We start from the raw sequence: 25,466 nt of genomic DNA, 5'->3' as shown, positions 1-25,466 counted from the left end.
TAGACGTGATAATTGTTACGAGGAGAAACTCGAAAGGGGTTGTGGAAGATCTAAAACTGAAAGGAAGTTTGGATTACTAATGATATCTCATTGTTCATAGTATGATTGATGTATTCGATTTCTCGTTTTTCCTTATCTTATATTCTATACCTTTTTTTATTCTTTTCTAAACGACTGAAATCTAAGTGGTGGTTTATCTCAATTCTATGTCAGAGCATACGTCCATAAGTATATACCAATGTATATATAATTTGATAACTTTCACGTACGTAAATATTTTGTTATGCACTATAATTACACGATTAGCTGCATAGATTACGATCTTTTAAGAAAAAGTATAAGGATATATCACAACTTTTGGTTTTGCGATTATTAATTCTATGTTCAGGAGTAATTGAAATTTTACTGTACATCTCCTTTTTTAACATTATTATTTTCTTTGTTTTAACAGAAAAGGAGTTTGTTATGAGAAGATAACTACTTCGATGTATGATTGTCTATATATAAATTTTCTGTCTCACACTGATCAGCATCAAGGGATCAAATATTCAAAGTTTATATTTGATGTAACAAAACTCTCCTTCCTCATTGTTAAACTACAAAAATCTGTACGCATCTTATCTTAAAGAAAAATTATTATTTTCTTCTTATTTCTCCCGAAACTTCATGCAGCGGAACAATAAAAATTACTCGGCTATCGCGAAAAGAGGGGCGGTAAAAAATTGCCACGAGAGTAAACTTGGGAAGTTTCATATCCTCTTTCTCGACGAATCTTTCATCTTTCCTTTCTGCGAAGGGTGAGAAAGAGAGAGAGAGAAAGAGAGGAAAAAGCTAGCTATCCAAGCGATGGTTCGCTCTTTCCTCGGCTTAAGGAACTTCTCAAAAATCGAACTCCAACGGCATTATCGGTGGAGGAAGGATGCCACGATAATACTCTCTTGCTTTTCTTGCGCAGTTTCGCGAAAGCTTTGCCACCGGCGTGATAACAGCCCCGCGAATTCGCAACTGGGTCTTCCTCGAATAAAAGTTCTCGCTTCTCCTTTATCGCAGCCTAGCCGTCCAATCGAGATTAATTGCCGTCGAATGGAATCGCCATTGAAGAAAATCGCGAAAGAACGCGGGAAGACGGGGAAATTCGCGGAGCAGCCTTTCTCCCTTCCGTGAAAACTAATTAAACGTTGCATCCGAGATGTAATGATTTGTAAGATCTTACGACGTTAGATTTCTCTTTCCGCTTAAATTCACTTTTTTCCCCGTGCCCCTTTTTACAATTATGCATATTGCATGATTGCGTGATGAAAACAAAGAAGGTGCATCGAATTTTAAATTAAAATTGAAGCATAAAATGTTTCCTTTATAGATATTTTTGCAGACTTGTGTGGAATCCCAAGTTAGAAATACAATAAATCATGATAAATGTAGTAATCTTCTACAGAGATAGATCTGACGGTGGTGGTGAAACATAAAAATTGTTCCAAGTGTTAGATATTGATTTTGCACCAAGTATTGTTTGATATAGATATCAAATATACGCCAGGAAAGTCGGCGCCATCTGGGTTGTGTTACGTTTATATTGCGAATTTGTCGCATTGGTAGATTGCTCGAGTTTCGCTAGAACGTGTACAAATGTGTGCTATTGTTCTACTGTTTTCTTTAAATTGAATTTAAAGTACTTATTGTCTATATTTTAATCCTGCTTGTTTTTTTCCGGCCTATACGACTCGAAATGGATATTATTTGAATAGATACTATTACTATACAGATAGTTTTTAAGTATTTGATTTTAGTATCCAATACAATTCTACTACGTTTTGTGTATTCCATACATTTTATGAATATAGAATTTTCAAAAAAAGATAGATATCGGAAGAGATGCAAACGTGAAAAAGCGAAAAGAACGGGATATAAAAATTTAGCAAATTATTATTTAAATATTTTATTACATAAAACTATAAAATACTTTGAAATTCTGTATAGTTTTCCGCTAAATAATTTACTGAAACTATTTCTATCGTCGCTTCAAATATACTATTATTTACAAAATTCATTTTTCCAAGCCATATTGAGCTCCAACAAATACGAAAGCACATATGTATGAACGCAAGTTTCTGTGTGCGGCGATAGAAAGATGAATCAAAACTACTGGGAAAATTTGCCAGACGAGGGGTTAATACGACGAATCATTTTTCTACGCGAATTAATTCGTTCGAGGAGAACTCTAGGATCCGTGGAATCATAAGGAAAGGGATCAAACGGTGGAACGAACTCGAAAGGCAGAGGGTTAATCGGATTTTTCCCATAAAATCGTGCCTTCTCACGGGGCTTCCCTGTGCTTTCTTCGATTTTCTTCGTCTCTAACGATCTTACAATTGCTCCGGGTAAAGGAATCACAAATACGTTGCCGGCAGACTGCGGATGAATCGCGAATTCGATAGAAACTTTTGGAAGATAACGATTTTCCTTGAACACTTGCAGCGCGCAACGAGCTAACTCGCCGTTTATAATAAACACGGGCCGGAGGAAAGTTCGCGGTTATTCTGGCGCAATAATGTTTCGTCGAGGGGTTCGTTAACGACTTTCTCGTCGAGTTTTCTCGTTTTTCAGTCGTGTTCGGTTGTCTCCAACGAGTACACCCATTTCGATAATGTTTCCATCTAGAGCGCCATATTTCCCAGTTGTTTCGAATCATTCTGGAAATTTATCATTAATTTTTTATTATAATTTATTATATTCTTTATTTACTTTGTTAAAACTTTGCATTATTTCTTTCTTGCTTGAGAATATGGTTCTTCATCTTTTTTATACAATTCGACTTTGAACTTTGTTTTCATTACTAGACTGTGGATTTCTATGCGTTTATAAGAAATTTAGAGTTACAACAATGCTCAGAATACATATAGTATTCAAGCATGTTCAAAATATGCTACACATTGTAACATTTAGTACGTGAAATAAATCTCTACTTTCATTTCTTTAATTCTACAACATTGTTCACAAAAATATAAATTTGCATAACACTTTACAATCTAACACGTTACGATTCACGAACCAGTTCTACCTCACAATGAAAGAAATTGCTTTTTAAAACGCCCGCTGATTGCGATAAATATAATAAAAGCGCGTTTTAAGCGATGGAAAATTGTAAGAATAATTACTACGTTAAACGACTAACAGCGTAAAACGTTTCTATCATGAGGAAGTGATTTTGTAAAAACGTTCTACGTTGTAGTAAATTTTCCTCTGACGAAGTGAAGCACGAGATACCGTGAAGTAGCAAGAGGATCGCCGAGTTAACGAACTCCGAAAGGGAAGGCAAATCGCTCAGCCTCGTATTTCCGGTGTAATATCGCCATGTAATGTATTGCTGTTCACGGGTGGCGCGCATGAAGTCAGCAATTACCTATCGAACGACGTAATAGCGTAACCTTATTTATATTCCGGATTTCCAATAATGCAATTTATTAGTCTTAAGGTAAATTCAGTCGGGAGAAACAATGCCTCAAGCTCCCATGAATTATACCAACTCTTTGTTCTTGTCTTCTTTTTCACTTATTACTTGATATTTGCTTTAATTTATTTCCAAACAATATTAATGATAAAAATCATAAATTAGTATGCGAAACGTATTACGTAGAAGACCTCTAACGAATTCATTAAAGATGATAATTTAATTTTGTAGTAGAGATTGATAGATAATATTGGACGCGTTGGGTGAAGAACGTGTATAACTACACACTGTCTGTTTTCACTTGGTAGCTATATCCTTTCTATTCTTTTTCGTTTTTAATCTTCGACTATATTTTAGTAGATATTTTGGCAGTACATTAGAGTGTTATTTTTAAAGTAACGTAAGAACATAAATATTAATATCGACCCAGAAAATGGTAGATAAGTATACCAATAACTTAAGATTTCCAGGTCATACTCACGATAATACAAAGTAGCAAGATTCGAAGGGTAAATCGAAAATCGATAACTCAACGATATTTAAAGCAAAGAATCTACATCATATTTCACATTCTACACAGGACGTCGGAACAGAGTTAGCGAAGCGCCCTGTACATACTTCGCCCATATTCCCTGCTACTTATTCTAATCCTCCTACCCCTGTTCGCGCTTCTTATCTCCGCGGTTTCTTACTTATTCTCACCCGTCTTCTTTGCAATCCTCTCCATTTCGCGCAACCTACAAACACCCTACTGAGTTCAAAGAAGAAAAAAAAAAAAAGGAAAAAGAAAAAAGTAGAAACAGGGAAGAATACAGAAAACAGAAAGGAGAAGAGGAAAAGGAAAACCATCCGGGCTACGTGCAGCGACACACTAATTCTCATCTGTCTCTTCGTTTCCTTTCGCGTCTCTTGCTTCTGCTTATTTTTCTCCTTTATCGTTATTATCTCCGGCCGTAGCATAGCCCGTGATTTTTCCTGTCCTGTTCATTTTTCTTTCCAGCGAGCTTATTTTCTTATAGCTGGCTCGGTTCCTTCTTTACAATGCGGCATCTATCTCCATCTTTGTGGCCGCTTTTCTCATTGAAAGCCCCGACGATGCACTGGCCCAAGACTTCTTCATTCGCTGCAGGAAATTCTCTCCACTTCTTACCCCCCTTTTCTCTTTTTATCTTTCTCTTTTTTTTAACTTGTCCGACCTCTTCTCTTTACGCCCGCTCGTCTCCTTGCCTAACCTTTTATTTATATTACTTTCTCTGCCTGTTTCACTCGTCCGGTTTTTCCTTTTTACGCCCCGTTTCCATCTTTATCCCTTCCACCTCACTCGAAATCTTCACCTGCCCGTATTCATACGCGAGCAGATTATTTGCTGCCAGATTTTCACCAGTTGGCATCGTACACGCGCGTTCAATGGCGGATTAAACGTCGGGATCTTTGCTCCGAGCGGGCAAAAGGCGAGGGTAAATGACTTCGGCCATTGTTTTACCCGGCTTAATCGCACTTCTGCGGTCTTTTATATTCAAATCAACCCCTTGTTACCGATGACAGCGCTGACACTTCGCGATAAAGAGGACGTGCATCACGACGATGAGATATGTTCCTTATACAATGGTTCGTGAAAATGTTTGAACGTTTACATGGAATACTTTTATGTATGCATCATGTATGTTGTATTTTGAAATACCATTGGTATCATAATGAGACACGACTGCCGTGACTATACTGATTTTTTAAACCAACTTGAAGATGTATGTAGAAGTTACAAGATATTTACTGTAAACGTATATTTAATTAAACATTAGTACGAATAGCCATCTCGCTAATGGCTAAGAGAAGTTTGCTTAAAAGAATGTTTCATATAACGCTCATAATAAAATTTCCTCTTTTTATTCAATTAAAGTACAAAATTTTTGTCGTAATTATTTCATGCTTTTATATGACACTGATTCGTTTTGAACGCATCTGTTGGTCTCACATTAAGCATATTTACGTTTTTATCAAATGCTCTCTCATTAACATGAAATTAATTATTCTCGCTCTGATTATTACCGCAAAACCTACATACACGATGCACAGATAATTCGACAAAAAGTTGTTGATGACCAAAATCGCTGAATAAATTGTTCCATAATTGCAGCGTACTTTAACACATTCGCTGCTATTAAAATATGACAACTTTTTCCTCGTAGTTGCATATCTTCTTCACGGAAATGTTCAAGATCCACTAATTACAAATTCCAAAAACGTCGTCCGATTCTCTCTCAATTCACGTCGATCCAATATCTCTCGTCGACTGTCGTCTTCACGAATCGAACGTCTATCTCGTCTCACGGCGTGAGCTCGACGAACTTCACCCTCGGAGGCATTCCCTCGCGAGAACATTCACGGTTTATTCTTTCCTCGTCGACGAGCGATTCCGCGTCATTCCGGCCAGATTATTCTTAAATCTGTCGCTCAGCCATCCGTTCCTCCGCTTCTTCTCCTCCCATACCCTCGTATATTCTCTCTCGCGCCAGTTTTTCGCCCACCATGCCACCATACCTTTTGCCCTTATTGCCCATTCTACCCTTCCACGTTTTCACGGGCTATGCAGCGTCGCGAAATGCAGAGGGTGAAACGCGCTGATGGCCCAGTGACGCAGCCCTCCATTGTTTACGAGGCAGCGAAATAATTTTATGGAACCTCGTGCTCGTTTTATTACGTTTTTATATATTTGCTAGAACGTGTTGCATCGTGAACCCTTAATCAGACCGGATGAAAATGGACGCGAATTTTGAAGATGGAATCTCTCCCATCTGCACACTTTTATGTTTTCATTAAAGGAGTTTGAGGCGTGCTCTTTGAAGATTGCTGTTTCGTTTCTTTTTAGTACTAAGTCAATCCGTTTTAAATCGTTCATTTGGCAGGAACACTAAATTCTTTTAAATATAAATGTTTCTCTTTTCTTTTTTTCTTAAATAATTCTCATAGTATGGTTTTTTGAAAATTAATATATGTACGCTTTTGATATACGTGTTTAGAATGCACATATTATAAGAGCGTTAATTTCATCCAAGAGAAAATAGCTGCGGAAAGGTGTTTCTCACATGCCACCGTTATTCCCCTATTATTCATATCACAATTATGTCAATGTCTGCGACGATGCAAATTTTCTCACGCTCTAGCGATAATCATAATTATCAATTAATTCCCTATTCTGAAAGCCATGCAAGAACAACACTTCCAAATGGAAATGCTGTTAAAAATAAGCCACGTCTGGAAATTTCAACGTTACTCGACTCGTACAGTTTACATACGCTTTACATATTCCCTGCATACGATCCTGGAAATTCCTATGCAACACGTAATCATCGACTTATTCAAAATTTAAAGTAGACATTGCCCAAACAGGGGGCGCAAATACGTTTCCGTGGCAAACGTTTCTCCCAGAAAATTGCAATGCACGCTCGTTCCCTTGTAACCGCGCAACACCTAACGCCACGTCGTTCCCGTTTCTCTTACACCACGGCAACACCATTCCCCTCGAAGCACTCCCTTCGGATTCAGCACACGGCCAGTAATAATGCAGCCTCTGGGACAGAGTGCCTTGTCACCTTCGGACCTCGACCACGTATCGAAGGAAACCACCGCTGCCATTCGCTGTTTACAGTTTCGAAGCACGCGTGTCCTCTCTAGACGTTAGGCTATAGTCTTACCGAAGCAACAACAAGCAACTTTTTATTGCCTGTTATAGGAATATATCAGGACGATCAAATATATGGACTTTTGTCAGCATGTAGGGTGTTTCAGAAAGTAGGTGTTTTTTGGCACCAAAAGCAGGGAACAAACTGTGATAAACGTGGATCCAAATATTATTAGTAGACGGTGGACCTTCACGCGTTTATGGAAAATTTAAGAATACAAAAATGCACAGAATGCTTATGATATATAGAAAGATATGAAACGTCTAAAGTAGAGTGTTCGTTGTAGTCTTGAATAGATGAAAGAAATTTATGTTTCAATTCTTTCTTTTGATGTAAAAATATTAATTTACATAAAAATTCCGCAATCTAATTTTTAGTTTCCACTTATGGGGCATATTTCATTGTGAATCTGCAAGAGACTCTCTCGCGTGAAAAAATTTTTTTATCCGCGAATATATTCAGTGCTGGTGATACTGGAGTATTAAAACATAATTTTCGAGATTGTGGAAGATCGGAATTAATTCGTACTTTTAACTCTGAAGAAGAAGTACCAATAACTGTTAAACAATGGCATTCCAGGAAGCAATTAAGTAGCCGTGTCATTGTGTGGAGAATCACGCATAACCAGTTGTTGCTTCCTGATCATGCAATAGTTTTAAGCGATGAGCAAAGCAATAATAACTATAATAATAACTGTACTAAACTATACTAATAACTGTAATAACCTCGAAAGCAATGATATTTAAATTCATGTTTATTACAACAATTTCGATTACGTCAACGAATGCCACATACTCTCGAAGTTTGCCATCAATTTTTTGCAACACTCTGCATCATTCCAGTCTTCAGACGTTTTATTCGTCAGAACGTGAATCTGCTTAACCATAGTCTAACACGGAACATAAAAGACATAAAGAATCCACGTCGTCGGAGAACAATGATGACTATGACAACGATGATGATGATCATCGGCGTTTTCACCTATGCAACAGTAAGTGGATAATACGTCACGTTAACGCGATAACGATAATTAAATGCCAATTCCGCGCACCGATGAATGGACACCAATCCCGTTCGGTCAGCGTAGAATGAATAATCGCTAATCGACTTGGACAATGCTAAATCACAGCATCCATTTCCTGCTGTCTAATTCGGTCCTGACGCGGACAGAACAACGAAAAGAAAACGGAACAATCGTTGCGCTTGCTCGATCCAGCTACGATTTCCCTCCATTAAAGCGTCGCTTCTATTGTGTACCGAGTCAGGTCCAGGAATGTACATGGTGTTAAATAGAATGCAAGCCTCGTGTTTCAGAATTTTTTTTTCAAGTAGATTTGCGATACAAGGGTTTAGAACATTAGCGCTTTCATTGTGTTAAAGTTTGTGCTAATGGATCTATCAGAAAGTGAGAGGTTAAATGTTAGAAATTAGTTTGCCGAAGTGGAATAGTTTTCTTCCGTCGATCCCTATCGTTTTAAGAATGAAATACATTTTTCATAGGAACGAGCTCTAACTGAGTTTCAGTTCCTTTTTACCCGCGTGTTTCATGAAACAATCTTTGAAACGAGGATCTTTAATCTCCAAGAAGTAGAATAAAAAGACCTACTCCATCACCCGAATCTAGACTTATCTTAAATTACGTTTCTTATCAAATTCAACATCTCTGTAGGTAGAGCATTTACTTAGAAGGACAGGGTGAATCTTTCTTAATACGTTCGCTACTTTCGCCAATATACCCTTCGCACTGTATACATATTAGAATCATAATGGACAATAAATATTTATATAAAATATTCATTTTAATATTTCACGCACTCGTGTGACTTTACGTGTCCAACACAATGTCATACTCGACTTCATCGCTATTAAATAATAATGATATAAACCTTACTATCTTCGCGAAAAATAATTTCGCTATTTCCCATTCCAGAAAATCATATAAACGTCTCGAATGGACAATCGGTTAAACTAGCCATAGGCGTCGACGTGTTAATCGTCAGCATCCATTTTTCCAAACTATCCATTACCGGCCATTACACACGCTTGTCTGCTCGCAGCGGGAGACAACAGTCTCTCCATTGTTTCTGCCGGTCGATTAGCGTCTCGGCGAATCGCAGATCTCGCGAACACCTGGTTCTAAACTGTACGAGGCGTATGTTAGAAGTTGTACGAGCGCGGCGGCGCGTAACCGTGCGAGAAGCGGTCAAGACCGTTCGAGTGAAAGTGAAAATCGTTGAAAAATACGAGTACGCGTGATTGCGACATGGTAAAGAGGAAGCGGAAAACGACGATGGGAGCGTGAGCTAGCAGCGCGTGTACAGTGTACGTACACGCGCGCTATCGATTCGCTTCTCTTCCCGCGAAGATTTACGATTAAAAGCGCGCTTCACGCATGCCTCGCGCGTCAATTACGCCTCGCGCGTTCCCCGGTTCACCGACGTGAGAGATTGTTGCGCAAAGAAACAGCGTAATAATTATGTAGCTCGTAAATCCCGAACGAGCCCTACGAACGCGTCTGCGCGACCCTGTCGCTTGACCCTTGGCGACGAGCATCGATTTCCGTGATTTATTTAACGAGCGCTGCCCTTCTTTTATCGGTTCTCCATAAATTAACCCCTACCCCTACTTGGCCCACGGCTATTATTTAGGGAATTTTCTCGTCCGCCTCGTGCCTCTTGACGATTTTTGGGACGTTGACGTAGCGATGTTTTAGGGAGGAACGAAATAGGGGTTAGGGTTCGAGACGATGATCGTGAGAGTGATTTAACATGTTGACTGCTGTACGAATTTTATGTCTTGTTTACGGAGCTGGAGTGCTGTTGTTTTTTCTTTTCAGTAAAATATACAGGGTGTACCAAGGTTTAGCAGTTATTAAATCTTGCTGATATATTCTATGGGTACAGTGAAAGGGGTATAGCGTGTTTTATATAAATTGAACATTTCAATAATTTCCATTATTATCGAAGATCATGTTGGAAGTCATTTCGGAAGGTATCCGAAAATTATCATTTAAATTTGACATTAACAACTCATTACATTGTCTGTATATCGATGTCTGTTCTTCATAACGCGATAATACGTATCTTGAATTATGTATATTTCCTATAATATAATAACTTTGTTTAAACACATTTACATATAGAATATGCTGTTTGAAATGTTATTGTTTAAACTAGAGAATCGATTTAATCACGTAGAGTAATCAGGTTGTATTGTAACTACAATCAACTGTACGAGTCAGTACGAGTATCATGTCTCTGCAAGATGAAGTTATTATACAATATAAAGTGACAGTTTCTGATATTAACACAAGCTACGTTGATTATGTTTGATGGTTTCAAAGGCTAAGGAAATATCATCCTACGCTAACTTTCTAATAAGCTATTATTAAACGACGTTGTTTATAATAAAACAAACACATGAAAATATGAATAAAAAGTAGCACATGAAAAGAATGTTAATAAAAGAGAGTCTAATACCACCGGTGAATTGCGTTCTTCCATACGACAACAAAGACCTACAGATTTTAATCTCGCCAAGCTTGTGAAGATACTGACGAAAGTTTCTTCTATTTATTCAGCGACAAACGAATCAGTAGACTAATAGAACTTAATAGAAACACGCTGTTATATCGAGCGATATAAATTAATCTGGGAATTTTTTGAAATGAAAAATAGCATAATGACACATATTTTATACACGAAAATAGATATTAATATTTAATGGAACAATAAAATTCCATATCGTTAATAACAATTTTGCATTTTACACACAACATATAGTTAAGTTAGTGGAACGATTGAATAAAATATATTACTTAAAATATATCCTATTCTCTAGAACTGAACTGAATGATCCTCTTGTAAGAAACAAATGCCTCGAATTGAATGGTTTTTTGTCAACGTATTCTGCGTAACATCGCATAACGAAGTCCGTGGAAGAGTACAGTTTTACATATACAGTTGCTCCGAAAGCGTGAAGCGTCGCAACGTTAATAAATCACGCTCCCTTGCAATTTAAATGGCTTTTTTATTTACTCCCGGATCCTATTATAATTCGCCAGTTTGCGCGCCCTTAAATATGTATAACGTGCTAATCAGGGTTGCATTTACCGGATTAATTTTTCATCGAGTACACACGAATTGGCTGTTGCACGCCACGCAATGTAGTATACTTATTTAAAAATTTTTATTTATACATGAAACTCGAGGAACGAACCTCTACTAAAAGATCGAACGTGCTGCTGATGAATACGATTTTTTCAGGAATAAATAAATAGGTTAAAGTCCTTTTGCTTTTCGTATTTTATTCCGTGAGAAACGAATTTCTATATAAATTGAACGTGCAAGCTGATGAACTTGCTTTTCCGTTGAATGAAATTAATGGTATAAATGAAGCAAATAATGAAGGAATATTTTTTATTTTTAGATTTTGCACTCTACTCTGCGATAAGACAATTTCTATCAAAATTGAACGCACACTTGATGAATTCAGTTTTTCGTCGAACGAAATCAGTGACCAAAATGAAGTAAATGAACAAAGAATATTTCTTCCTCCTAGATTTTGCACGCTTTCTCTCTGAGAAACGAATTTCTATGGGGGATGTACGTGCAGCCGATGAATTCAGCTTTTCCTTGAACGAAATTAATAGCCAAAATGTAGTAAATTTTTTCGGGCTTCGAACTTTATTCTGAGAAGTAGGGTTGCTTTTAAATAAAAACGCAGAATTATCGATTTCTTTTTTAGCGTCTACGCTTTCTAAGAAGCGTGTCAAACGATAATTAAGTGGTTCGCGTGTCTAGCACTCCCGCGAGAAAAACCGAGGAATCACAAATGAACTTTGAAGGCCTCCTTCGAGGCTTACGGCCGAGTTCCAGCTCGTCCAGAAATGTGGCAGATCACGAAATTTTAATAGCAATTTGATCAATGCGACCTGATTGTTCCTATTCCATAAGGGAAATTGAATGGATGTCCGATGGAACGATGTTCGTTATGCTAAACGTATTTGACTCGATCACGAATGCTCTAACATATTAAACACTATAAATAATTCCGAGCGGTATAGCTTCTGTCGTTATATCTCGTAAATTATAAATATCGAGAGATAAATATTTCAGATCGATACATTAGAATTGCAAATTACACCGGATAAACGTGATAAAACCATTTTTGTTGATTTTATGACACAGTTGAGAGAGATAACCTGTTCATTCTATAGAATGAATATTTAATTAATAATCAATATTTTAGAAGTACATAGATGGATAATTAATACTTTTAGATTGTAGAAGGTAATAAAGACACGAAAAAATTTCTATTACTGCTTTTATATAAAACAAGAGAAACACGTAACACGTGATATTTTTCCCTTACAACCCTCAACTACTCCCGACATTTATAATATATTAAAATTGTATTTATATTCTAGCTCGATAATTTGTGGCGTATTAGAATTTGAGACGAAATATTGATTTTTTTAGGTAAATAAATATTTTATTCGTAACATTATTCTCCTACAGTTTTTATTCAAACTTTACTTAACTATATTTTAAAATGCAAGCTACGATAGTCTTATTTCTTAGAAAAACACACGGAAAAGTTTCTTTTATCCAAAAAGCAAAGACTTAGTTATTTAGCCACCCCAATTCTCCATCGTTTACATTGAAACTAGTTACGCTCGCAAAAGATACACACGCAATTTCCTCGAGAATCGAGGTGTGTTCTCGATATCGTAGATCAGCGAGATTTCTTAAGGGCGGTGCACGAAGCCTAAGGCAAAGAGAAAAACGTTTGGTGTAAACGCAGCAAGTCACATTGACGTCGTCGACGACGACGATCCCGGAGGGTTGCACAACTCTCCAGTGCCGGAAAGTTTGGCAGGCCTAGCTTTTTATCCCTAGACCAGACGTAAAGGGGCGTACTTACACACTCCATAGCCCCTTTTCCAAGTCTACTTCGGCCTGGCCTCTCCTTCTCAACCCTCTTCCCGTTTTCCATCTCTCTCTGCCACGCTTACCACCCCCCGAAACCGATATAGATATATCCGGCCAGAGTTTCCTTTCGTCTCGTCGAAACATTAAAAATCCCTTGCGTTCGAAGCCCTCGAAAAGGGCGCGGTACCCATACACTTTCCCTCCATTCTGTTTCCCCTTCTTCTTTCGTTCGTTGGTACACCCCCTTCTATAAGTATTAGGACAATTATAGGAAATAAGATAAACTTCAAAAGTCTTTAAGAAGTTACTCAAATAACTGGGATTATTGTTTACTTTGGAACTTTGTAATATAAGGATCCGTATATGAAGATTCCGTGGGAGAAATATAATAATACAATATAACAAAATGACAAGATCACTTTTGAGGACTTTCTAATTTTTATACTGGTACTCGTTTGGTAGATCAAAAAGAATTGTTTAATATAAGACGGTTGTAAGCTACACGAACTTTTCGAACTTAATGATAACAACAATTCTAATAATAACAATTAAACAATATGATAAGATCACTTTTGAGGACTTTCTAATTTTTATACTGGTACTCGTTTGGTAGATCAAAAAGAATTGTTTAATATAAGACGGTTATAAGCTACACGAACTTTTCGAACTTAATGATAACAACAATTCTAATAATAACAATTAAACAATATGATAAGATCACTTTTGAGGACTTTCTAATTTTTATACTGGTACTCGTTTGATAGATTAAAAAGAATTGTTTAATATATGAGGGTAGTAAGAACTTTCAAACTTAATTTTCTCGAAAATAAAAGTCGTTATTTTATATCGTTGATTTACTTTTCCATAGGGAATCCACCTATGCTCGCTGGTACTACTCACCCTGCAACACGCTGTATTAATTATTATTTTATCATTTTCTTATAATTTTTGCAAATAACTTTCACAAATCTCTTCTATCTATCCCAAGTTGCTTTTCTCTCGCCTCGTACGAATATATAATTTCTATCGTTTTCTTGGCAATCATTCTTGGATCAGTTATAATATTTTCTATGTAATCACTAAATATCTTAATATTTATGAACCGAAATGTACGTCTCGAGGAACGTTGCTACTTATCGAATAACTTTGACAAAAGTCGCGGCGAAATAGGCTGTCTTCCGCTCTTCTTGTCGCGGCGAATGTCGTTCCTTTAACGAAGAGTTTCCCTAACGGGCGAAAGCTTTTCTCGCGTCAAGATGCCAGTACCAAGAGTAGTTCCTTTTCGTTCTACTGATGCGTGATTTACCGCCGCTCCAGGGGTTTACTGTTAGGGGAATCTCGACAATGAGCGTACCTGTCCTACGGGGTGGCGTTTGTACTTTCGAATCTTCATGTGTCTCATAGGATTTTTCTTTTGGGGTTACTCGTCTCTTTTGGGAGTCTTGTGGTAATTGGAAGGTGCATTGTCGAGAGGTGTTTTGTGGAGGGTAAAGAGATTGTAAGATGATAGGATTGTAAAAGATCCTTCAAAAGTATGTGCATATTTGGTCATTTTTCGTAAAATATGTAATTTGACTATAAAAGTACGAGTGGAAAAATCCAGGACAATTTTATTCCTTACTTGAGTTATCGTAGAATATTATAACATGATATTGATAAAACTTATTCTTAGAAGTTAACTTGTTTGATTGTCAACATGATAAAATAGAGATAAAACAGAGAAAGTTTTCTCAAATTAATAGAGGGACTCTATCATCGTTAATTCTAGCAATAACATTTAAAATTGGTTAATACTGCATAACTAAGCAAACTACGCAAATGATGTAAATATTTAAGTTTCATATATATGAGATGCATGATACGTGATAGGTACTGAAGAAGTACTAAAGTATAATTAACAGTATATTTATTTATAACACTCCCATATACACTTCGTATGGGACTCGCGATTGCGCTAACGGTTCCCGGTTCGCGATTTCAAGTTCGGTTTCCAAACAGTGCGATACAGTGTCAGTTGAACAGAGCGTGCGGAGCGAATTCGAACGATGATTTCTCACGATGCGTCGCGGATTTCTAGCCAATTTTTAACTGGACTTTCCGTCACGATGATGTTACAGAGGAAAACTATGACGAGATGTGTCTAAGAATACAAGATCATCGGATTCGTCGAGGAGAGCCTTGGTTCGGAAAGTGAGGGAAATGGATGTTACTGATAATTGGTTAATTTTTGTTTGGTGGTTGGAGAAGGATGCTAACCGCCCTTGAGAGAAAGTTGCTAGCAGGAAGCATCGTACGTGAGAAAAACAGACTTCCCGTATCTTCCACAGTAGGTGATAGATTTAGAGACTGTTAGGACAAAGGCTATTTGTTTCTTTAGAGAATCTTAGCTAACAAATCCTAAGATCTATAGCGGGTCCTTAGGCTAGCTGAAAATATTCTGTGAGGATGTATCGACATCCGGCAATCATCTTGTCCGAAGGATAGGGTCTTTGTGTAGCGAGCCACGGGACAGAAACCGTTGGAAAGTTTACTATGGAGTGCCGCTACATATACAATCAACAAAGTTGTAAAATAAAAATAGTAAAAACAGCTTCTGATCATTAATTTACTGTTAACCCATATATTGTAATAAAATCCATGTATCATTAACACAAATTGATATTTGCATGACCGGTATCCTGAATACGAAACGCGGGATGTATAAAAAGCGTAGACAAATTACACCGTATTAAATGAAGTGTTCCTTATCTCTATATTTTCTTTCTCCTTTTCAATCTTACTTGAAGGAAATTCAACGTTCTACTTCGAACGCTAACGCACTATTCCCTCTAGTAGTACAAAAGTAGAGGATTAAAGTATTAAGAGATTCATTAAAGCATCAAGAAAGATTCATGCACTCGACACTAAGCATCTCCTTTCAAAAGCAATTTACTGTCTCTTAGTACGCGACGGGAAATTTAAGTCGGACAAGGATTTAGTGATAATTTCGGGAAACGGCTTGACACCGAAAAAAAATTCGCGCGCGTTAATTTAAATTTGCCAAATTACGACGCCCCGGGCGCAGATAGCAATTACACGAGTTTTTTAAAAATGTAACGTTCGTAATGATCGCGTGCATTTATAATTGTCATAAATAAGAGATGCACAATCGTCGCATTGTTGCTGCACTAATACGTTAATTATAACGAGAAATAACACAGTTCCTTCTTTTTTCTTATATCTTATGATATAATATATTTTAAAAATAATCCTTGAAGAGCATAATCCGCTATTAAATAGTTTAAACAAAACGCAGAAACATGCTCATCTTTACTTGAAAATCAAAAGCTTGTAATTATCAGTGAAAATAATAGTTTTTGTTGAGTTGTTAATTCGTTCGTCTGCCGTTAATTTGAAAATATATTCCCGCAAAATTAATATTTGGTAAAATGTTTCTAGGGAATTATAATTTATTTTTCAAACAATTTTCGTATTCGATCTCCGCAATTCTACACACGTTACATTTTCCACGCAAGGAAACACACTTTTGAGCAAGGTATTTCCTCTTATCCTTACAACTGACACTCACGTATCACATTATATAATAAAAACTCTAGAACAGAAGAAAAGCAAGCGCGGAAGAGTTAGACATCCCAACATTGAACTTCATAATTCCATACTGTAAACCATCTAACTTGCCGATCCGAAAGCAACTCGATTCCGAGCATTCCATCATACAAAAAGACGATTGTATTTCAACAATTTCGGTTCACCACCTCGCAAGCAATTCCACGAAATTCTCTTTCTCTCCCCCCCCCTCTCTCTCTCTCGACCAACATTTTCTTCAAACGATCACAAGACACAGTCTGAACCTACGTGCACGGGAATTACAGGAAGTTTCAACGGTATTTCGTTTCCTGGCACGTCGAGGCGGCTTCGTGATCATAAGACTTCGTCACCAAAAGAGAGGGGAGAAAAAAAAATTGGAAAAATATGAAAGAGAACAAAAAGTGAGCGAAAAACAAGGACAAAAAAGAAAAGAACGAGCGTAAGCGAGGAACGAGATCTGGTTCCCGGAAAACAACGGGTACCGTTACGGGTTCCCATGGCTGGAGCGCCTTAGTCGAACGTTGAACACGACGTATAAGCGAAACACAGCTTGTAATCGGTATATCGTGGTCGATCGTTGTAGCCCGATAACGCAAAACGCGGATCATCTTGCGAGCAACGCCTCGCATTCCTACGCTAATCGCGACACTGTTCCTTGGACGTTGTTCGTGCACCTCGTGCAGACGGTATTGTGTTTTTGAGGACGAGCAGAAGTCGAGTATCGATGTTGAATAGCTCTCGAGATGGATCGTTGCGCCGGGTAACGATTTAACCCCCGCGGAAAATGACAAGCACCGAGCAGATGATCCTGAGAGATTCTGGTGTCTCTTCTTCTGTGAGGTTCTGCGAAGTTCGTGGTTTCCAAGTCATTCTTCATTGTTCGGTCGACCACGTGGGAACGCCGGGAATAATATCGTCCGGTGATGTACCCCGGGAATCTCGAACATTGGTGATTGTTGTTCGCCTCTTTTTTTCTGGATGGCTTTCAGACACAGCGTTCGTTGGGAAAGATCGACAAAGGATCGATCGAGAAAGTTGTGGGAAGATTTAGATGGCTTCACGCGGTTCTTTTTGCGAGGAAATTATGTGAAGCATGTTTTTATATCGTTGAATAGCTCTTACGATATTTGTTAAAATGATTCAATTATACAATTGAACCAATATTGTTTTCATCATTATTGTTGTCGAAAAATTTCATGTCATAGATTAGAAGTATCGAGAGATTTTTTTGAATAAATTTGATAACGAGATAAACAAAACTTTGCGAGTAAATTCTACGAGTTACGAGTTACCAAATTATCCTGCTCGTGGTAAAATTATACAATTACAAAGAAGTAATATTCGTATCATTAATTGGTATTAAGTAGTTATTATGCAAAGGAGTTCTAAATATTCACTTTGGATTTGCATTTTTTATAATACTCTGCAAGTTTATTAAAGATTAAATTATGATGAAAGCTTCAGCTAAGAAAATCTAGTTTTAGATTTCTTGTGGACAAAGTTCCTCCTATTTTTATCAACATCTAATTATTTTGTACCGCTAATGAATTACGAATGTTGAACGAAATTTATAAGGATACATATTTCTACCTACAAAGAGTAGAAAATTAAAAAAAGAAGATCGAAGCGAAGAGATAAAAATGTTAATCTGTAACGTAGAAAATAGTTACAATTTGTTTACGTTATTCACGAAATATGTAGCGTTAGCAAAACTCGCGTCAGCGCTAAATGTAACGATTTAACCGGAGCGGAAGTTAAAGTTGCCGTTCCTCTGAAACAGCGTACTGCCGCTTGCGCGCCAAAGTTATAATTATCGCACCTAGTATAATGTGCGTTAAGTGAAAGGTTCCCCAGGTTCCTAATGTTACCGAGCTTGACACTTCTGACGCGAAGAGTAAGAAGTTATCTTTGCGAAACAGCAGCGATTCGAACGCAGTTGAAGCTAACGTCCCCGGTTAAATCTAACAAATACGAGAGAAGAAAGAACTTGGTTCACTTTTAAAATACCAGTGACAAATAATCGACGGCGAACTTATGTACAGTGAAACGTTTTGTCACTCTTCCACGAATGGCTTTGCAAAAGCACCACTTCGATTCTTCTTTCCTTTTCCAACGACCCTTTCCAACGACCATTGCAAACTCTAGCTCTTCCTTATTGTAATCGATTTCTCAGCTCAGCGCAAGAAACTCGCACCTAACAAACAGCAATCCCTGAAGAGGTTTGGGGCGTGTCGAGAATTTAGTATTTCAATTCTGGGGATTCTAGTTACATGTTTAGTTTACGAGTGGCCATTGATATTTATAATATTCGTGGCTGTTGATAAAAGAACCTTGAAGAATTTTAAATTCTGTTTATATTTATAGTATACGTATAATAGAATAGTTTTAAATATCCTAGAATTTTAATTCCACTGAATTTGCAACTAAAGATAAAGCAAAATCGTACACGAAACATTCCTATCTATCAATTTGTAAGTATTCGTTACAACTATGTTTTCCTCTGACAATTTCTCATTTCAGAAAATTAATGCTTTCCGTACACAAAGCATAATCGAGATTCCAAGATCTCTATGTTTTCTTACCTATACAAAAATCCTATACTAATCCCAAAATCTCTACGAAGCTTACGAAATAGTGGGACCTAGACATGATCGAACAATTCCCACGTAGGCAACAAATTACCCGATAATTTATGATTCACTCCGCTCGAAGTCAACGTGGTCCAACGGATATCGATCAATCAGCCCATCGTATTTATAGATACCGATCCATGGTCAACGATTTATCTTGCACCGTGTCATAATCTACCTTTCTAACACTCTTCCGCAGAGTTCACGCGGACGATTTCACTGGCTATAGTCTCTCTTTCTCTATATCTCGTCCTATCCGTTTCTCTCTTTAGAGATACGCTCGTGAGAAATCCGTGGCGAGATAAGGAAGCGTAGACAGACTCCTTCGAGCTGTTACCCGGTATTGTTCGCCGCTGACAAAGCTTCTTCTATCAAGAGGTATTAACGCAATTAACTGATGTATCCTATACAGGACTGCTCTTCGGAGGCGGCCGTAAAACGTTCAGGCAAATGACGGTCGAGAGGGACAGCAGGCTGAGGATACGCTCTCTGAACGGTATCGTAATTAGTATACAAAAGCGACCTGTCGCGTAATTAACTGTCCGGCCAGCCAGCGTGAATCTTTGGGCTCGATCTATTTGTCCCTTTGGATAGCTCGAATTTTGTTGCCATTCTATGGCTGTTCATTTCATCGAGGGGCAAATTGTGGAGGACCTTTGACACCGCGTCTATATGGGATGCTAAAGAGCTTCTCTATGGCGTTAAAGGCTCAACTCGCCTCGTTGGCTGATCCTGTAAATGGTCTTACTATGTAGTAACGTGCTGGATAGGTTTTGTACGTGGTGTACAGATGTTTTGAGAGGATCGTTGTTTTCATAAGAGAAATATGGATGACCAGTTAATTCGAACACTGATTTAAGGTGTGAGACTTGTTATTGGATCAATCCTTTTTCCTCAGATAATGCTTTTTTCTATCATATTTATATTAATGTCGTATATTTCCATGAATTGACTAGTACATTTAATTATTTCCTACTGGACCTTGGTGGATGTGACCAATTATCATAATGAAAAGTGATTAGACTACGCATACAGAGTAAAATTAGTTGTGTACTCGTCCTTAATTCGATTACATTAACCGTCACATTAACCTGATTTAGAAAATTCAGAATGTTTATCGACATAACGAGGACATAAAGCATATGTCACGGCGATGCATACAGATTGAGGTTTACACCACTAAAGAGACAACTCTAATATTTGGAACAAAAAGAAAGATGTAGGTTTCATATCCAAACGTGCAAAAGTTTATCGCTATGAATATTAGCCGAATTTATGTCACGTTTTAAAAAGTGATTCAATTTGGAATTAGTTTCCGTTGGTTTACTCAAATTACTTAAACTGCCTTTTTTTCTTCAGTTCCTCCAATTATCAACGCGTATATATATATAACGCTTTAGGAATTAATAAACTTTGCTATTAGGATTCACTTTGCATACTCACTTTTGCTAAAATTATTAATGATATTAAAAGTTTTGATGCTAATTCGATAATTGGGGACTGTGGAGCTTCTCTATCGCGAGGCTGGTGGGTTCTCGAAAATCTAGCAATCTCGACAATCTCGCGTATCGAAATCATGCGTCAAACGATAAATTAAATAGTAATGCCTGGGAAACGTCATTATTGCGTTGCCACGGGAATCTCGTTAGTGTCGACAGTAAACACAATGACAAATTAAATAGAGATTTCGCGACCGCGATCGTTGCGTTAGAGGCACAGACCCGCGATGTTATTTAAATCCCGGAACGATAACTCGTTTCTGGACGGTGAAAAACAGGGCGTCAGGAGAAAATGGCAACGCGAGGATGATTTTCGCCTGACCTGGTCTGTCATCTAAATTGCATTTGATTTTTTTCGACGGGGATTTTTTCAATATCGGCCAATAGCCGATTTCTGGCGCGCTGATAGGTAAACGAGCGCACGAGTTTCTGGCTGTTATTGATTCAAATTTGCTCAGTCGGTGAAAAATACTGCATTGAACATAGTTAAATGCAAATAAATTATTTATAGTACGGAGATGTGAACGATTGCATTAAGAAATCAACGTTACTTTGAATAAAATCGTTCGATTCACGTTAGAACGTGAACGTCGAGAAAATGTTAAAAAATCAAATTTGCTTATTAGAAAATCGATTCACGTTCGAAAGCGGCGTCGAATTTGCAAAAGTCGGGTAACACGGTGAGTCGATGACGTACTTTCTGTCCACGAGTCGACAGGAAAATTTCCTCGTGCGCAAGAAACTTGACAGGAATTAGATTAGAAATTCTGAAGAAAAGTGTCCGGGTGATTCTTGTCGACTCGTGTCCGCCTTTCAACAAGAATCACCGTGAGAAATTGCGAGGTCCGCGATGACTCTGGACGAACGTGAGGTGTGTCGCGAAGAACGAAACGAAAGTAAAGTAAAAGAAAGAAGAAAAACGAGGTGAAGTAGTCGTGAAAGGACAGAGGAGAAGAATCGTCCGCCGCACCTTTGGAAATTGTTTTACAGTTCCTGACTAGCGAATTATGACCACGTCTTGGTAGCACTTTTCCGATATGGCAGACTGGAACTCATAGTAACGTAAGTCGAGATTTCAAGAATTTGAATCTAGTCGTATTTCAACTTTTAAAAGTATCATCCCTTTAATTTCATAATTAATTAAGTTAGAAATTTATTCGCCGTCGCGATAAGTCCTCATGATAAGTCTTCATTTTTCAAATGAAAAATTATGATAAATTTTTTATGATAATAAAAGTAGAATATTATTTTATGGACAATAATAATATGGACTAATTTATACCATGATTCTTGAGGTTGTGCAAATTCTTATTAGAAACGTATACAGTCATGTATAATATATAGCAATTATTTAATTTATTATATGTTAAGTAGAAAAATTGCCTTTTTTTTTAAATACAGTAGTTTCGTGTTTTTGAATTAAAGCAGATTATTTGTCGTTTTCCTCTCAAAAAAGGCTTTTCAAAGAGAATATGATATTATCGTTAATTACCGAAACCGATTACCATATTACCGGACGAATTGGTTCGACGGTTTTTACGCTCGTTAGTTTCAAATTTATGGCGAAACGTACCAGACGTCGGCTAATTTATCAACGTAATCGAAGCTGAAAATAATAACATCGATGATCATCAGGTCTTATTAAACATTGACGAGCGTGGACGCTGCGATACTTTCATCTCATATTCTGCATAATTCGTTGTCGCTCGAAATCCATGGATTCGTCGATGCATGCCATTTTATATTTATGAAACATACTGTAATATTCCGAATGAATTTCGATGAAACGAAAGTCAGAAAAATACAAATTTCATTATTCAAAGATACAAGGTTCATTATTTAAAAATGTAAGATTCTTATGAATAAAATTTTACAATAATAATATTGAACTTCCTGCTAGCAAACTTGATTGTTTATTTATTTTAAAATCGATTAGAATTGATTAACAGGTTAATTTATGTAAGAAAATACTGTAATTTAAAGCACTAAATTTTAACAATTACGAATTTGATTAATACAAATATACTCTCTGTCATCGATTTTTTACTCCATCATTGTTTATCCAATTGTTTTATTATTTTCGATGTAGTTTAAACTGTACAGCATCTATGTTCTTCTCATAGTGGATATATATTGCAGTCTGTCACAGAACTTTGTTCATATTTATTTTCATCTAATATACGTACCAATAAAAATCGTATTACGTATGTGACAACCTATTAAAAAATAATTGCCGCACTAAATAGAACATGTTCAACCATCCATCTACGATTCTTAAAATACAACTAGACCCAGCCACGAGACCAAATAAACAATCGTACACAAACGATGCCATACACCATTGCTCCTGACAATTCATACATTTCCTCCTGACGCCATTCCATTCCCACAACACGAACAAACGACAACGAGCAGGGAATTTTTGCGAGCACCGACCGTCCCTTGACCGGTCGATTTTCCTATTTACTCCAATCGCGGGACCTCTCTTTCAACTCGGTGATTTATTCCCGAGACCCTTTTAAATCGTTCAACAGATTAACTTAAAAGCTTCTTTATAGCACGACTGTTGTATCGTACTAGCTTTTGTACTCACGATTTCCGTGACTGTACCACGACACTGCCAGCGAAAACGAGATTTCGTCCCTGACACTCTAAGCTCTGGCTTCCCAACTCGAGGATCGCGGGCAACTTAAAGAGGTCAGCGGTATCATTCGAGATGTTGTTATGGTTAGTTTTAATTACGGATTTTTAGTATTTGTTTAGCTTAATATATCTACATTGACGTGTTACGTATAATAAAAATACGTTGCTATATTTTATTAAAAATGCTTCTTACTTGTCGGGCTGACAGATCATTTGACCATTATAAGAATTGCCTAGTATTATATTTGGTGCAGATGGTCATTGCCTCAGTTTTATGCAATTAAACATTACATAAGAATTATATTTCGACATTTCCATTTTTAATGTGCTTGCTTTACATTTTTAAAAATGTCTTTCATATAGGGGCGAACCATAGATTATTTATTTATTATGAAAGGGGTTTGCAACTCAAAAAAAAGTTGCGAAACAGCTGCTCTAAATTCACGAAACTTTTCAATATGTTTCTCGATAGTTCTTCGGTAAAGGACACAACACGAAGGGAAAAGAGCAAGAAATTTAACCACATATTAAGGACGCGAGGGGTTCTCGGGGAGTTCCCATACAAATTGGCGCGTGCTAGTTCCCAAGGACCATTTGAGTGGGACCGTTGAAAGAGCCCACCACCGCTTCTGTTGCGTGAGTTTCACGGCAGGCAAACTACTGAATTATGACGCGCTACCCCGAGGGACTCTTCCCTTCGTTCAAGAAGTCTAGACATTTTGATTTTATAACGGGACCGCCTGTGTTTCGGATATTTAACCCGTTCGAGTGCCGGTCCACCCTCTCGACGAAGAGTTTACCTTGCGAGGCTAGCCTCGTACGAGAGGTTTGCTTTTTACTCGAAACATCGTCGCTCGAGCTGCTTCTTGCGTGTTCCACGCAATTTCTACCCCTTACACGATCTTCAAACGAGGTTCTCGCCACGGATTTCTGATATCTAGTGACTCTGAAGTGGGTATCGTTGTTTGTTAATGAGGTACTACGAGGATTTAGGATATGTAATCCTTATTGTGTTACAGGTAACCCTCTTTAACACGAATATCCGTATTGTGTTATATCGAGGGTGCGTTATTTTAGAGCGAAATATTATTGGTTGATGAAATATACAGATACGAATACATAAATTGATATTTTGTTTCAAAAATGAGAGAAATAACTGGTGTTGTATAGATTTTTAACAACTTTAAAGGTAACCCAAGAAATAAAAATGCTATTTTAACGATTCAATTAAAAATAATGATAAAAATAAAATGATATACGACGATACTAAAAATTCATGAAAATTTCCCATTTCACTAATTTTCATCTTTACTATCATACAAGAATGTTCTAACTTTCTGTCGTATTAGTAGATACGCATATTAATGCATTTCGTATCTTATCACGTTGAAACAACTTTATTCTAATCACGCGAATATGCAGATACTGCACACCGATGCCTTTATTCTTCGTTAGTATACAAAGTGTAGCTCCTACATTATAATATTGGAACCATTTTTGGTTTGTTTATTTGTATTCCCAGATTTTTTTAATCTATTTGGTCTGCCCATTTCGTTTTCATTCTTGCTACATTTATTCACATTCACAGTTTATTTATTTCAGTTTTCAGTTTATTTATTTGTATTTTCAATCTGAATAACAAGTTTGTCGTAGCATACAACACGATAATAAACTCGTTAAACGGTACATGTTAATGATTTTCGTCCTATATAAACAAATTTCAATAATATCCGATAAATCTGACACTATTATTCCGCCTAAACATATTATACATAATACATTACATGACATTATATTAAAAAGCTTGAAAAATGAATGGAATGTAATATTTGTCGCGGGTTGACAGCCTCATCCGGTGATAAATAAGAGAACAGACATACAGGGTGGGAGGTTCCATTGTCGAAAAGAAAATTCTTCTAGCTTTCATGAATAATGGCTTAATGTCAGGTCCAGGAAGAACCGTGATTCGTATGAGAAAGAAATTGCACGGACAAGTGTTTCTAAATCGACTGTTAACATAATGCGCCATCATTTCGCGTATTTGT

At 37.2% G+C, this 25,466-nt stretch overlaps 1 protein-coding gene and 1 long non-coding RNA gene across 5 annotated transcripts in view; one reads left to right on the top strand and one right to left on the bottom strand.

The window, feature by feature from the left end:
• LOC132910476 (plexin-A4) overlaps positions 1-25,466 on the bottom strand; it is a 441,637-nt gene that overhangs the window by 20,985 nt on the left and 395,186 nt on the right. The window lies entirely within an intron of this gene.
• On the top strand, positions 23,275-24,633 carry LOC132910502 (uncharacterized). Its single transcript, XR_009658785.1, has 3 exons — positions 23,275-23,505; positions 23,894-24,372; positions 24,441-24,633. It is a non-coding gene; the product is annotated as an uncharacterized LOC132910502 (long non-coding RNA).

Source organism: Bombus pascuorum, chromosome 9 (genome assembly GCF_905332965.1).
Source record: "Bombus pascuorum chromosome 9, iyBomPasc1.1, whole genome shotgun sequence".
NCBI classification, from domain to species: domain Eukaryota; kingdom Metazoa; phylum Arthropoda; class Insecta; order Hymenoptera; family Apidae; genus Bombus; species Bombus pascuorum.
The sequence above is the reverse complement of the archived record's forward strand: the minus strand, read 5'-3'. Positions and strand labels throughout refer to the sequence as shown.